Raw genomic sequence first — 15425 nt, 5'->3', positions numbered from 1 at the left:
TAATTCTCTATATAAAATATATATATAATGAAGCTACAATATTAATAATTACACTGTAACCTAAATGTGCTGGGGAAAGAAATATTGAAATTTCCTGCAAAGTTTTCCTCGTACAGTTATGCATTCATCATACCTACTATAAGTACAAGTTGTTCAACGTTTCTCAAACCCCCCAAGCTTTCATTTTATCCCTTCAGTATTCCACACGATCAATGCATTTGTAACATAGTGTTACAGAAAACTCCTTAACATTCAATGACCCTCCCTTTCCGCTAATGAAGAGATTCTCAAAAGAGTAAATGAGAAAAACTATCCACTGGCACAGCTGAGGGCCTGTAAATTAAAGCTGAACGTGCACATGATTTGCAAAAAAAAACAAAAAAACATAATAGATAATTTGATGAATATCAGTATTCAAGGAGAGAAAACACAAGGAAGGCCTAGAGCAATATAGTTCAGTGACATCACAAAACCAGACAGACTATCTGTCACCCAATACAGCTGCAGACAAAATAGTTCAGGTGTGTTACCCTCAATTTGTCACACCATCGTTCTCCCATCTGAGCCAAACAAAAAATAAATATAGACTTTGACTGAAAATGCTTTGAGCTTCTAAACGTTTGTGGGGGTTTGCATTGGTGTTTTTTTTAAACATATTTTGGCAAATGTTTTCCTTTCACTTCTTCATTCCAAGCAACAAATTCTCTTCTGATTGTGACTGATGACAATTTAAAAGCATGTATTCTCTGCAACAGTCTATTTTAAGTACCCACCTTTAGGCAAGTGTTAAGCACGTGTTAGACGTTTATTTCAGACTATCTAACACTTAGCAAATTGTGATCTCCTACATACCCCTTATTAGATACGTTACAGTTTTTATTTGCAACAAGCTAGTTTTCAAAAAGCATGAATGTCTGGAAGACTGTGAAAAAAAACAAGACAAACACTACCTCTTCATTTTAGGCATCAGATTTAAAGGAATTTCTTTGGAACTAAGCTTAATAAACGCAACCTTATATAAGATCTATTAATTACAGTACTAATCATTCACAAAATAATGTTTGATATGCACATTGTAAACTGTATTTTTCAGTTAGCACTTTCACAAAACCTGAAAGACTCACTTTTCTGAATAAATGGTAGAGCAAATGTAGTCATCTTGAGTCAGATCTTTACTTTAAAAGGTTTACTTATTTGATTTACATTTCTTTTAATTCACAAATTGAATAAGCCCACTATAGATTAATAGACATGCTTTGACTAGCCTTTTCAAGAGAATCATGGACCCCTCTGTCGCTCCATTGTGCTCTTGCCCACCCAAAGCACAGATCACGAGATTGCAGTTGTATATCAAAACATAAAATAAAGCCGAACAGATGATGTTATATGCTGGCTGGATGATATTGCCATTAGTAATATTTATCTGATGTATCTTTCAGATTGAGCCAGAAAAAGCTAAAATGATACACGGGATTGGAATAATGTAAAGACCAGGTGGTAGAAACAAAACTTACATATTTCATGTTTAGTGTGATAATTCTCCGTGTGTATTATTGTTTTTGAACCCTTGCTGTGGCAGAGGGAAATATTAGAGCTGAGGTCATATTTTTTACATCCGCACCTGTAGAGACTGCATACCTCCAGATAATGAATAAAAATGATAAAGGTGTGCTGATATTTTATTCCCATATATATGAAGAGGCCGCTGTAATCCCAGGATGCAGGATTGCTAAGATCTGTCTCTACGATCTTAAAAAATATCACTATCTGTAGATGCAGTATTGGAGCCTCTGAATTGTAGAATCAACTGATTGTTCCTGCATTTTAAACTGCCTGTTACAGCAATACATCATGTTGCATATTTTTTCGATTGAAGAATAACTTAAGGTCATAAGGTATTGTTAATATTAATTGATGTTATTATCTTTCATTGGAACACAATATTGTATCACATTTGATTTTTTTTACTGAATATTTGTGTTATTTGTCATACTTGTGTGATTAGTGACTGCTTTTATTGCGTATTATTCAATTATTTTACTTACAAAAAACATATTGTTTTGTTGTACTTGTGAAAAGCCCTGCCATAATTTTGGTTGTGATGAGCACTGCTTTGAATAAATATTGATTTGATTTTAGCATTGTCTTGGTAACTGATTAATGACTATAAAGATGTTGCATATCACAGGATATAATAATATAAACACATCTGAAACACTGTAGATGAGAAACAGGCATCAATATATGTATATATCATCCGGAACTAAGGTTCAGAATCTTACATTAGTCCACCAAATGTTACATTTTCACAGATGGCAAGTGATGATTAAAATGTATATGAAAAGTGGCCAGAAGTCCTGTAATTCAAAAATAGGGTACATATATACTTAGTGCCACTATTAAAATGTCTATAAATTAATAATAATAATAATAATAATAATAATAATAATAATAATAATAATAATAATAATGTCATGAAAATAAATGGTCTCTGCTGTGTAGCTTACTTTAAGGATACAAAGACCAACTGGCAATTTAGCATTTGAAAAACATCTATAAACAGCAATACAGAGGTGTAAAATGGCTTCCAATCTTTTCAGGTAGCCACGTTTAAGCTGTAATGTTTTTTTTTACTGTTTTTATTTTTACAGATTATGCCTTTTGAGAAGCTCTGTATATCTGTTGTGCTGTTCCTCCATAGAAACCCACTCCCTGGAGTTGTGACTATCCTGTCTTGCCAGTAAAATGCAATGGAAGCCAACATGAAAAAGTATTTTTCTGATCAAAAAGAAAGCAATTTATTTAATTTGGGTTTGAATTTGATTTCACGTGCTTCCTGAGTCCTGCAAGACCGCACTTCCATAATGCTCTATGTTCTCACTAGTAACTGAACTGAGATGGTGGGTTGACCTGATTCACGAGCAGCCCAGGTTGAGCATGTTGTCTGTGAAGCTGTTAGAGAGAGTATCATAGCTAAATCACGGTGGATGTAAATTCATTTGGTGGTACAGTTTGAGAGCTAGTTCACACTACGCTACGGCACAGGTAAGGTATACCTCCACTACACGACACTCTCTCACAAGTGGTTCTCAAATGGAAATTAGCATTCGTAACCTTTACACCCAACTCAACAGATGCAAAAACAAAGGCGGTGAAAATATGCAGAGTGATAATAGGCTGGCTAATTGGTGTGTCCTCAACATAGCATAGAATCATTATCATATAGAGGGATGCTCCTACACCCCCTCACCACCCATGCAATTTCTTAACCCTGCCTTATTAAACCCACAGCAGTATTATGACTACCCCCTGTTTGTGTCCTAATAAATTTCCCCTATGTTAAACTTAGCACCTGTGGCTTGTTGCTGGCGCTGGTCAGGAGGAATACGTCCATGTGCTGTAAACATGCCACTCTCCATTTTATGTGGGGCATGGTCTTTATTATCCCAATTATATTGCAGCCATAAATAAATCCCAGTTTGCGTGCCGGAGAGGGAGAAGGCAAGCACATGGCAGGGATGTTACTATGGGAGATGTTGACAGCAAGACAGTGAAACAGTCATTTTCCTTTCTACTAAAATCAGTAGAGGAAGCACCGGCGAGGGGGCTAGGAGGGGTATTTTTTGCTTGCAGCAGAGTTTATCATTTTTATTTAGACAACTATCTATTCATCAGTTTTGTGGGTGTATTATTATTATTATTATTATTATTATTATTATTATTATTATTACAATATTATGGTTTGTGCTAAAAAATTACATGTACAGAGCATCCTACAAATACACACACTTGACATGATGAGGTCTCAAAATATTAGTTATTAAACCAGGATTGAAAAAATCTGAATAAACTTGTTGGATATGAGAAATGTATTGTCCATCTCATAAAAGAAATGTTTTTTTTTCCTCATCCAAATACTAGGTTTGTTCAACTTTAGGCAATCTGTCACACAGGTTTACTATTACATTATTGTCTTTTGTTGTCCATCTTCTTTTCATTCTGGTCAAGTTCATCCAGCATCATTTTAACTGGGTCTTTTCAGTCCGGTACCGATTTGTGATCGTTCTGATTTCAATTATTTAAGCTTAATCACGTTTGGTTTAAAGGGGAATATATAAAGTATTATCAGGTTTGGAAATGAATTAGTTCATGTACTTCTTGTGTTCTATTTTGTGGATAAATGCTAGTTACCAGATTATTATTTTGTATGATTTGGTTTCCACTGTATTTGGGAGAACTAGGTTTGGGGTTAGGGTTAACAATTAGGTAATGCATGAGTTTACAAACAATTATTTAGTTTGAGGTATTACTTCAACTGCTAATAGATACCATTAAATTATACACTCACCTAAAGGATTATTAGGAACACCATACTAATACTGTGTTTGACCCCCTTTCGCCTTCAGAACTGCCTTAATTCTACGTGGCATTGATTCAACAAGGTGCTGAAAGCATTCTTTAGAAATGTTGGCCCATATTGCTAGGATAGCATCTTGCAGTTGATGGAGATTTGTGGGATGCACATCCAGGGCACGAAGCTCCCGTTCCACCACATCCCAAAGATGCTCTATTGGGTTGAGATCTGGTGACTGTGGGGGCCAGTTTAGTACAGTGAACTCATTGTCATGTTCAAGAAACCAATTTGAAATGATTCGACCCTTGTGACATGGTGCATTATCCTGCTGGAAGTAGCCATCAGAGGATGGGTACATGGTGGTCAGAAAGGGATGGACATGGTCAGAAACAATGCTCAGGTAGGCCGTGGCATTTAAACGATGCCCAATTGGCACTAAGGGGCCTAAAGTGTGCCAAGAAAACATCCTCCACACCATTACACCACCACCACCAGCCTGCACAGTGGTAACAAGGCATGATGGATCCATGTTCTCATTCTGTTTACGCCAAATTCTGACTCTACCATCTGAATGTCTCAACAGAAATCGAGACTCATCAGACCAGGCAACATTTTTCCAGTCTTCAACTGTCCAATTTTGGTGAGCTTGTGCAAATTGTAGCCTCTTTTTCCTATTTGTAGTGGAGATGAGTGGTACCCGGTGGGGTCTTCTGCTGTTGTAGCCCATCCGCCTCAAGGTTGTACGTGTTGTGGCTTCACAAATGCTTTGCTGCATACCTCGGTTGTAACGAGTGGTTATTTCAGTCAAAGTTGCTCTTCTATCAGTTTGAATCAGTCGGCCCATTCTCCTCTGACCTCTAGCATCAACAAGGCATTTTCGCCCAGAGGACTGCTGCATACTGGATGTTTTTCCCTTTTCACACCATTCTTTGTAAACCCTAGAAATGGTTGTGCGTGAAAATCCCAGTAACTGAGCAGATTGTGAAATATTCAGACCGGCCCGTCTGGCACCAACAACCATGCCACGCTCAAAATTGCTTAAATCACCTTTCTTTCCCATTCAGACATTCAGTTTGGAGTTCAGGAGATTGTCTTGACCAGGACCACACCCCTAAATGCATTGAAGCAACTGCCATGTGATTGGTTGGGTAGATAATTGCATTAATGAGAAATTGAACAGGTGTTCCTAATAATCCTTTAGGTGAGTGTATATATATATATATATATATATATATATATATATATATATATATATATATATACATATACAGGTGTATATATATATATTTAATACATAGTTTAATGTTCTTTATGCAACTCATAGAACAATACCATTCATACATAAGCAATACAAATTTCAGCAATTAGTTTGGTATTAATGAATGTATAACCTTTTTACAAATATTTAATACATGCAAATTGTAATGAAGGAGCTGGGCCATTACTTTCTATATTGTGATTAATAAAATTGCTAATTCCTATTATGGTAACTCAATTATGCTTTGAAAATGTGACCTACATTTATAACAAGCTACACTTATTGCTGAATCAAATAAAGTCTGTAACATCTAGAATCACCTAATGCATGATATTGCATTGATATTGATAACTCTATTTCTAGTTCACCAGTCTGACTCTCTCCGATTGCTTTAGGGTTTATGGGTAATGAGTTATTTATATACAACTTGCAATTTTGTGTATAAGAAATGTCAATAATATTTCATAATTCATAAGGTGTTGAAATGTTCTATATGTAAATACATTAATGAAAAGACACATACAATGTTACTTTTTCCCTAAGCTCCCTGCAGTTTATGCTTTTTAAGCTTTCACAGAGTGGACACAAGAAGGCAGTACATGGCTTTTGTTCTTCTTAGGGAATTCCACCAATAATCTTTTCAATTGTTATCACTAAATACATTTAGAAATTGTAAGCTACAAAAAAAAGAACATAACATAGAAAAGTTAAACATAATGCTTAAATGTGCTTTACAAGGTGTCAACTCGAATGTACCACCTGAGTACAATATGACCCATAAACTAAACATAATGGCCTAATTTGTCAGAGGAGCTGGTTCTTAATTATAGCAAATACCGACAAACACATTCCATAGTGTAAACAACAAAGTGACCAAAAAAAACAAACATATTAACCGACACGACCTCAAAATAATCAGCCAGGGTGGCTCAAAGTATTACAAAAACCAGTGTTGTGACAAACGTACACTGGTTTTAGGAAAATGTTTATCGCACCCTGGGGAAATTAACGCAAATGTAAAAATGTGGTATTTAGGGAGGTATGATTAAATTAAAACTCAATGGGGAAATATTTGTTCAGTGCAGCTTTTTTATTACGTGTAATATATATATATATATATATATATATATATACTTTACACTTTATTAACTCACATAACCTGTTACACCTGCTTTCCAGCAAGATTGTCTGTTTGCACCTGGTTTAAATATACAATGCTTTGTGGATGTAGGCATTGCTTACATCTGTGCATAAACAGCAAATCTGTCAGTTTCCTTGCAATGAATTAAAGTAGTTTGAGCTGAAACATCCATGGGAGTAGGGGCTGTAATATCCTGGAAATCTGGATTCTATTACTAATGGAAAGAAAAAAAAAACAGCTACAGCGAAGTTGCTATTTACATTCAGATCAGTTCACTCTGCAGCACTGAAATAAACTCCGTATAAAAGGTCTTGAATCAGATATTCATTAAGGTTTGGGTAGTGACAGTGAGAACTGAAGAAGTCAGCTCAGGGACAGAGCGCCTAAGCGAAACCAAATGTGTCCCATTCATGCACTGAAGCATGTGCTTCTGAGGTCAGGATGAGATTTTTACAATAATCCCCAGTTGTCACCAATTGACTGGTACTTCCCTTCATCTAGGGCCCAAAATAACTCTGACTGGGCTCTGATATTGTGGCTCTTGAAGGTACTGCTTGGCACATTAACATCCCACTCCTATGGGGTGTAAGTCCAAATCCATTGGGAATGACATACGCTTCTGTATGGACAGGGGTCTGGTCCTTTTAGGCAACAGCTGACACCTTTCTTCACATAAAATATAGCAGGAACAACTATTGTGGCTGGCAGTCACTCATCAGAGATTTAATGGATTTGATAACTAGAGTGGGTAACCTCGAAAAGGGTAGTTGAGAAGGGTCCTTTCAGAGTAGGTACCATGTAGTGTCCAGTGCTGTTCATGATCCACAGTGTTACAATAATAAAGGTTTCCAGCACTGTGCGTTCTAACAGGAAAATATTTAGTAACATTGTTCTAATTTTTAAAATATATGTGCTAAAGAACCTATTGAACATATACAGTCTCCACCCTTGATAAAAATAGCCAAACAGCTGATAAAATATACAACACAGGTAAGAGCTATTTAGTAATTCTTAAACATGTGGAATGTATTGTATTTTCAAACGGATTAAACCAAAATTACTAATTTCTCAAATTATCAATGTATTTCCAAATTAATTATGTGTCACAACTATCACCCCACTATAATAATAATACATTTTATTCATAATGTTTGGATTGTTATAAGGGCATCAGGACCAGATGACAAAAAAGATGCAAAGCAAAAACAGATCCACCTACTTGCTTCACAATTAAGAAAATATTTTTCTGTGTTTTCTGTTGCCAAAAACCCAGCTGCTCCTTATTAAAAGCAGTTTAAATTCACCAAAAAGACTGAAATATGTTCAAGAAAATTGGGACTATGTTGTGGTAACAAAAATTGACAAACAAGTTACTTCTTGACAAAGACCAGAGACACGGTATCTGATAGTGTACCTGTAATATTTCAACACTCCTTTTGTGGGCAATATGGCACACAAACTTTAATGCATTTTTTATTTTACACTCACTTTCCCCTCACCCTGATGCTCCCTACTATTGATCCATATATCTACATATATGCTTGCACTTTAAATTGCCTTAATAGTAACTATATGTACTATTGGTGATTATGCCAGTTTTGAATCCACTGTACATAACATTGATGTAACTATTGCCAAATGATATGCTCTTAATTGAATACCCCTTAAATACCCATTAATGGAACAATGCATTATAATTTGCACTTGATCTCAGTTCATTTTAATCTAATTTGAACAAAAGTTGCATGTCCTTGATCTTACACTATTATATTCCTTCAAATGTGAATATTTTGTGAAACTGTAAGTTGCCAGGGTAAAGGAGTTAATCAATAAATAAAAACAATAACCTGAGTCAAGAAATAAATAGTGTCCCTCTCTCTCTCTCTCTCTCTAAAAACAGGGAAAAAAGTATTTGATCCCCTGCTAATTTTGTACGTTTGCCCACTGACAAAGAAATGATCAGTCTATAATTTTAATGGTAGGTGTATTTTAACAGTGAGAGACAGAATAACAACAAAAAAATCCAGAAAAACGCATTTCAAAAAAGTTATAAATTGATTTGCATGTTAATGTGTGAAATAAGTATTTGATCCCCTATCAATAAGCAAGATTTCTGGCTCCCAGGTGTCTTTTATACAGGTAACGAGCTGAGATTAGGAGCACTCTCTTAAAGGGAGTGCTCCTAATCTCAGCTCGTTACCTGTATAAAAGACACCTGTCCACAGAAGCAATCAAACAATCAGATTCCAAACTCTCCACCATGGCCAAGACCAAAGAGCTGTCCAAGGATGTCAGGGACAAGATTGTAGACCTACACAAGGCTGGAATGGGCTACAAGACCATCGCCAAGCAGCTTGGTGAGAAGGTGACAACAGTTGGTGCGATTATTCACAAATGGAAGAAACACAAAATAACTGTCAGTCTCCCTCGGTCTGGGGCTCCATGCAAGATCTCACCTCGTGGAGTTTCAATGATCATGAGAACGGTGAGGAATCAGCCCAGAACTACACGGGAGGATTTTGTTAATGATCTCAAGGCAGCTGGGACCATAGTCAGCAAGAACACAATTGGTAACACACTACGCCGTGAAGGACTGAAATCCTGCAGCGCCCGCAAGGTCCCCCTGCTCAAGAAAGCACATGTACAGGCCCGTCTGAAGTTTGCCAATGAACATCTGAATGATTCAGAGGAGAACTGGGTGAAAGTGTTGTGGTCAGATGAGACCAAAATCGAGCTCTTTGGCATCAACTCAACTCGCCGTGTTTGGAGGAGGAGGAATGACCCCAAGAACACAATCCCCACCGTCAAACATGAAGGTGGAAACATTATGCTTTGGGGGACAACTGCACCGCATCAAAGGGACGATGGACAGGGCCATGTACCGTCAAATCTTGGGTGAGAACCTCCTTCCCTCAGCCAGGGCATTGAAAATGGGTCGTGGATGGGTATTCCAGCATGACAATGACCCAAAACACACAGCCAAGGCAACAAAGGAGTGGCTCAAGAAGAAGCACATTAAGGTCCTGGAGTGGCCTAGCCAGTCTCCAGACCTTAATCCCATAGAAAATCTGTGGAGGGAGCTGAAGGTTCGAGCTGCCAAACGTCAGCCTCGAAACCTTAATGACTTGGAGAGGATCTGCAAAGAGGAGTGGGACAAAATCCCTCCTGAGATGTGTGCAAACCTGGTGGTGGCCAACTAAAAGAAACGTCTGACCTCTGTGATTGGCAACAAGGGTTTTGCCACCAAGTACTAAGTCAAAGGGGTCAAATACTTATTTCACTCATGAACATGCAAATCAATGTATAACTTTTTTGAAATGCGTTTTTCTGGATTTTTTTGTTGTTATTCTGTCTCTCACCGTTAAAATACACCTACCATTAAAATTATAGACTGATCATTTCTTTGTCAGTGGGCAAACGTACAAAATCAGCAGGGGATAAAATATTTTTTTCCCTCACTGAATATACACTCACCTAAAGGATTATTAGGAACACCTGTTCAATTTCTCATTAATGCAATTTTCTAATCAACCAATCACATGGCAGTTGCTTCAATGCATTTAGGGGTGTGGTCCTGGTCAAGACAATCTCCTGAACTCTAAACTGAATGTCTGAATGGGAAAGAAAGGTGATTTAAGCAAGTTTGAGCATGGCATGGTTGTTGGTGCCAGACGGGCCGGTCTGAGTATTTCACAATCTGCTCAGTTACTGGGATTTTCACGCACAACCATTTCTAGGGTTTACAAAGAATGGTGTGAAAAGGGAAAAACATCCAGTATGCGGCAGTCCTGTGGGCGAAAATGCCTTGTTGATGCTAGAGGTCAGAGGAGAATGGGCCGACTGATTCAAGCTGATAGAAGAGCAACTTTGACTGAAATAACCACTCGTTACAACCGAGGTATGCAGCAAAGCATTTGTGAAGCCACAACACGTACAACCTTGAGGCGGATGGGCTACAACAGCAGAAGACCCCACCGGGTACCACTCATCTCCACTACAAATAGGAAAAATAGGCTACAATTTGCACAAGCTCACCAAAATTGGACAGTTGAAGACTGGAAAAATGTTGCCTGGTCTGATGAGTCTCGATTTCTGTTGAGACATTCAGATGGTAGAGTCAGAATTTGGCGTACACAGAATGAGAACATGGATCCATCATGCCTTGTTACCACTGTGCAGGCTGCTGGTGGTGGTGTAATGGTGTGGGGGATGTTTTCTTGGCACACTTTAGGCCCCTTAGTGCCAATTGGGCATCGTTTAAATGCCACGGCCTACCTGAGCATTGTTTCTGACCATGTCCATCCCTTTATGACCACCATGTACCCATCCTCTGATGGCTACTTCCAGCAGGATAATGCACCATGTCACAAAGGTCGAATCATTTCAAATTGGTTTCTTGAACATGACAATGAGTTCACTGTACTAAACTGGCCCCCACAGTCACCAGATCTCAACCCAATAGAGCATCTTTGGGATGTGGTGGAACGGGAGCTTCGTGCCCTGGATGTGCATCCCACAAATCTCCATCAACTGCAAGATGCTATCCTATCAATATGGGCCAACATTTCTAAAGAATGCTTTCAGCACCTTGTTGAATCAATGCCACGTAGAATTAAGGCAGTTCTGAAGGCGATAGGGGGTCAAACACAGTATTAGTATGGTGTTCCTAATAATCCTTTAGGTGAGTGTATATATATATATATATATATATATATATATATATATATATATATATATATATAATTGTAAAGTAATCATGTATCAGTGAAAGTATTGGCAGAGCATGGGATAATACAGTGACACAGCAATATTTCACTGTTCTGAGTTTTTTATAGACCATGATTAAATTCCCTCTACAGTAAAATGATAATTGATTGCTTTTTCACAGAAACAACTGCAAACTTTTAAAGCTTCTTTTCATCTCACTGTAAGGGCAGACCATAAATCTGACCTCTTGTCCCTGTTGAAAATGGCACAGCCACCCAGACTGGTATATTGTTTATATGAAACAAACAGTCAATGAAAAGGCATACATTTGCACGTGTTAAAGCCAGGTGTTGGTTTAATTTCGCCTCAGTAAAAACATTGCAGAGCTCTCTAACTTTAACTTTTCCAATTTCCTGTACAGTGACAAGAGCTGTCCATACATACCATTCCTGCCATTCAATTCCAGGTGTGTTGTGTCTATTCAAAAGCCAATATTTTAGTGGAATTACTGATTAATATGTTTTTTTCCACGTTTTCAATAAACAAGCAGAATAAAATGTTTTATTTTCTCTGCAGTATGTAATTCCTACTTCTTTTGTTTTGTTTTAGTTTACACTAATAATATATGAAAATTACATCACATTTTTATCTGGTGTTAATATACCTTAATTCCACCCCTCTGTAGGGAAAAAAATATTCTGTGACCCTAGTGCAAATGGTTAATTTCAATGTAACTTGTTACCATCAACATTGTATCATATAAATTAGCCCTGTAAGGTTGTCGTATCTGTCAGTTTGTACTTGTTGGTTACTTGTTGCTGTAATGATGTTAAGTATCATTAGCAAAGCTTAAAGAAGCATTGAAAATTAATTTGACACAGTTGATTCTGAAACCACAAATGGGAGGCAGCCATTATAATCTGCTACCTGGATGCCCTTAAATATAAGCGACCAGGCAGGGAGAAATACAACACAAATATTTAAGTGAGATGCCTCTAGTATGTTTAGATTTTTTGTTCTGTTCTTGGAGGATGCCCAAATCCATTTTAAAGAATCAGCTAATCCACTCATGTTCCCTCAAGTTAATGGTGTGTACATGGCCCATCAGCCTCCAGTGGCAAGTCTTTCTCTGTGGCACTTAATGCTTTTATTTAGCCCACTGCCCTGAAACCCCCAATCTCTATTTTAGATTCTCAGCACCACTTAAGAAAGTGTTAGAGTTGTTGATTCACTATGCCTTCATGCCCATGTTATAAGCAAGTCCCTTGGTGTTCCTGGCTAAGTGCCTTTAAAGAACTTCCCCCAGCCCAGAAGATGAAAGCGAAATCTAAAATATTGCCATGGCTCTGACTCTTGGATGAATATGTACAATTTGTGGAGATCACTGCAGTCAGTAGATCCCAGGGTTTGATTATGTTGTAAATTATTTTCCTCTTTAATAAATAGCAGAAGGGTTCGTTTCATTTTCAATATTTGTAGTATCAGCATTCACTGCAGTGCAAATATTGTCAAGACGGCACCAGCCAAGAGATGCCGTGGAGTGTAGATTTTCTGGATTAGATGGGGAAACGTGCTTGTCAGAAAGACACTGTATATAACGCCAGGATTAGTGTTGAAACATCTTCGAAGACTTTCCCACGGGGGTTTTGGCATCATCTCTGCTGCTCACAATTGCCAAAAGTTATATTTTCAGTGATGGTAAAAGTTTATTTATTTTCTCTCCCTAAATGAATAACACACTATGCCAGAGTGACTCAGAGCAATGGTACTCACCCGCACTGAGATCTCACTACGCAGCCAGATGTGATTTAGCTCATAGCCCCCACAAACCCCGCCATCACCCAGTTAATCACAGTCAGTTTATGCTGAAGCTGCCCAGCTCCCTCTGGGAATCCCCCCACCCCCATCCCCCCACTCCACTGCATTCCTCAACACAACAGGGAAAAGCAAACCCTGTGAAAGTACATGCTCTTTAATTCGTAATATGCAACTTAAAAGTCAGGAACATGGATGCAATACGTTGTTGTGATATGAAAGTCAGAGATGTTTTCTCGTGAGGTTTAACTTCATGGCAAGTTAAAGAGCAAAAGGCAGAATGTCAGGGCCACAAAAAAAAAGAAAAAAGAAGAAGCAATTTCAAATTAGTTTGCTGGATTCTAATCATTTTCTTTCAAGTTATGTTGATGGCAGAGTTTTTCTTGTTCTTCGCAAATGAATAAAAATGCCTGATACCTTCAAAACCCTTTAGTTAATCAAGATGCAGTTCTTAAACTATTTGCAAGATGACTGATAAAAAAAAAATCGTTTTCTGCTATAAACAGTCTAGATGTGTAACGGAAAACGCATTCAATATCTCTTTCTGTGTATTGTTAATCATTTTCATCTATTCTGACTGCAGATACAACAAGGATAGCTACCCACGTCTACCCCCCCCCCAGAGAATTCTGTAACACTTTAAATTAATATTATTGTTTTCTTATTGCTTTATCATCCTAGTGAAACATACAAGTGAAAAACATAAAAACCTGAACTCTCTGAGAATGTTCTGGAATCATACAATCAGGAAGCAATTCAAAGTGTCTGTTTTGATGTGTTTGGAAATATATTTTGATATCAATCAATCAAATATACATACATACATGCACACATACATACACTCACCTAAAGGATTATTAGGAACACCATACTAATACTGTGTTTGACCCCCTTTCGCCTTCAGAACTGCCTTAATTCTACGTGGCATTGATTCAACAAGGTGCTGAAAGCATTCTTTAGAAATGTTGGCCCATATTGATAGGATAGCATCTTGCAGTTGATGGAGATTTGTGGGATGCACATCCAGGGCACGAAGCTCCCGTTCCACCACATCCCAAAGGTGCTCTATTGGGTTGAGATCTGGTGACTGTGGGGGCCAGTTTAGTACAGTGAACTCATTGTCATGTTCAAGAAACCAATTTGAAATGATTCGACCTTTGTGACATGGTGCATTATCCTGCTGGAAGTAGCCATCAGAGGATGAGTACATGGTGGTCATAAAGGGATGGACATGGTCAGAAACAATGCTCAGGTAGGCCGTGGCATTTAAACGATGCCCAATTGGCACTAAGGGGCCTAAAGTGTGCCAAGAAAACATCCCCCACACCATTACACCACCACCAGCAGCCTGCACAGTGGTAACAAGGCATGATGGATCTATGTTCTCATTCTGTTTACGCCAAATTCTGACTCTACCATCTGAATGTCTCAACACAAATCGAGACTCATCAGACCAGGCAACATTTTTCCAGTCTTCAACTGTCCAATTTTGGTGAGCTTGTGCAAATTGTAGCCTCTTTTTCCTATTTGTAGTGGAGATGAGTGGTACCCAGTGGGGTCTTCTGCTGTTGTAGCCCATCCGCCTCAAGGTTGTACGTGTTGTGGCTTCACAAATGCTTTGCTGCATACCTCGGTTGTAACGAGTGGTTATTTCAGTCAAAGTTGCTCTTCTATCAGCTTGAATCAGTCGGCCCATTCTCCTCTGACCTCTAGCATCAACAAGGCATTTTCGCCCACAGGACTGCCGCATACTGGATGTTTTTCCCTTTTCACACCATTCTTTGTAAACCCTAGAAATGGTTGTGCGTGAAAATCCCAGTAACTGAGCATTAATGAGAAATTGAACAGGTGTTCCTAATAATCCTTTAGGTGAGTGTACATGCATACATAAATAACAAATACGAAACTGTAAAAACACTGTTAAATAATGATATGAACAGTTTATGTATTTATGCTTTATTGTTTATGAAAGGCATTTTATTAATCATTGTGCCCACAGCACGGCCTCATTTATTAGCATGCAAATATGGCTGATTCATAGAGGATGATGGAGTGGAATTTCACTGGAATGGCTTCAAGGCAGTGAGAAGTGCAGAAGACTGGAACAAACCAGTCTATTGCTGAGAGGAACAGGTCTATATCGATATCCA

The sequence above is a fragment of the Amia ocellicauda genome, chromosome 12 (assembly GCF_036373705.1).
Source record: "Amia ocellicauda isolate fAmiCal2 chromosome 12, fAmiCal2.hap1, whole genome shotgun sequence".
NCBI lineage: Eukaryota > Metazoa > Chordata > Actinopteri > Amiiformes > Amiidae > Amia > Amia ocellicauda.
Note: the sequence above shows the minus strand (reverse complement) of the source record.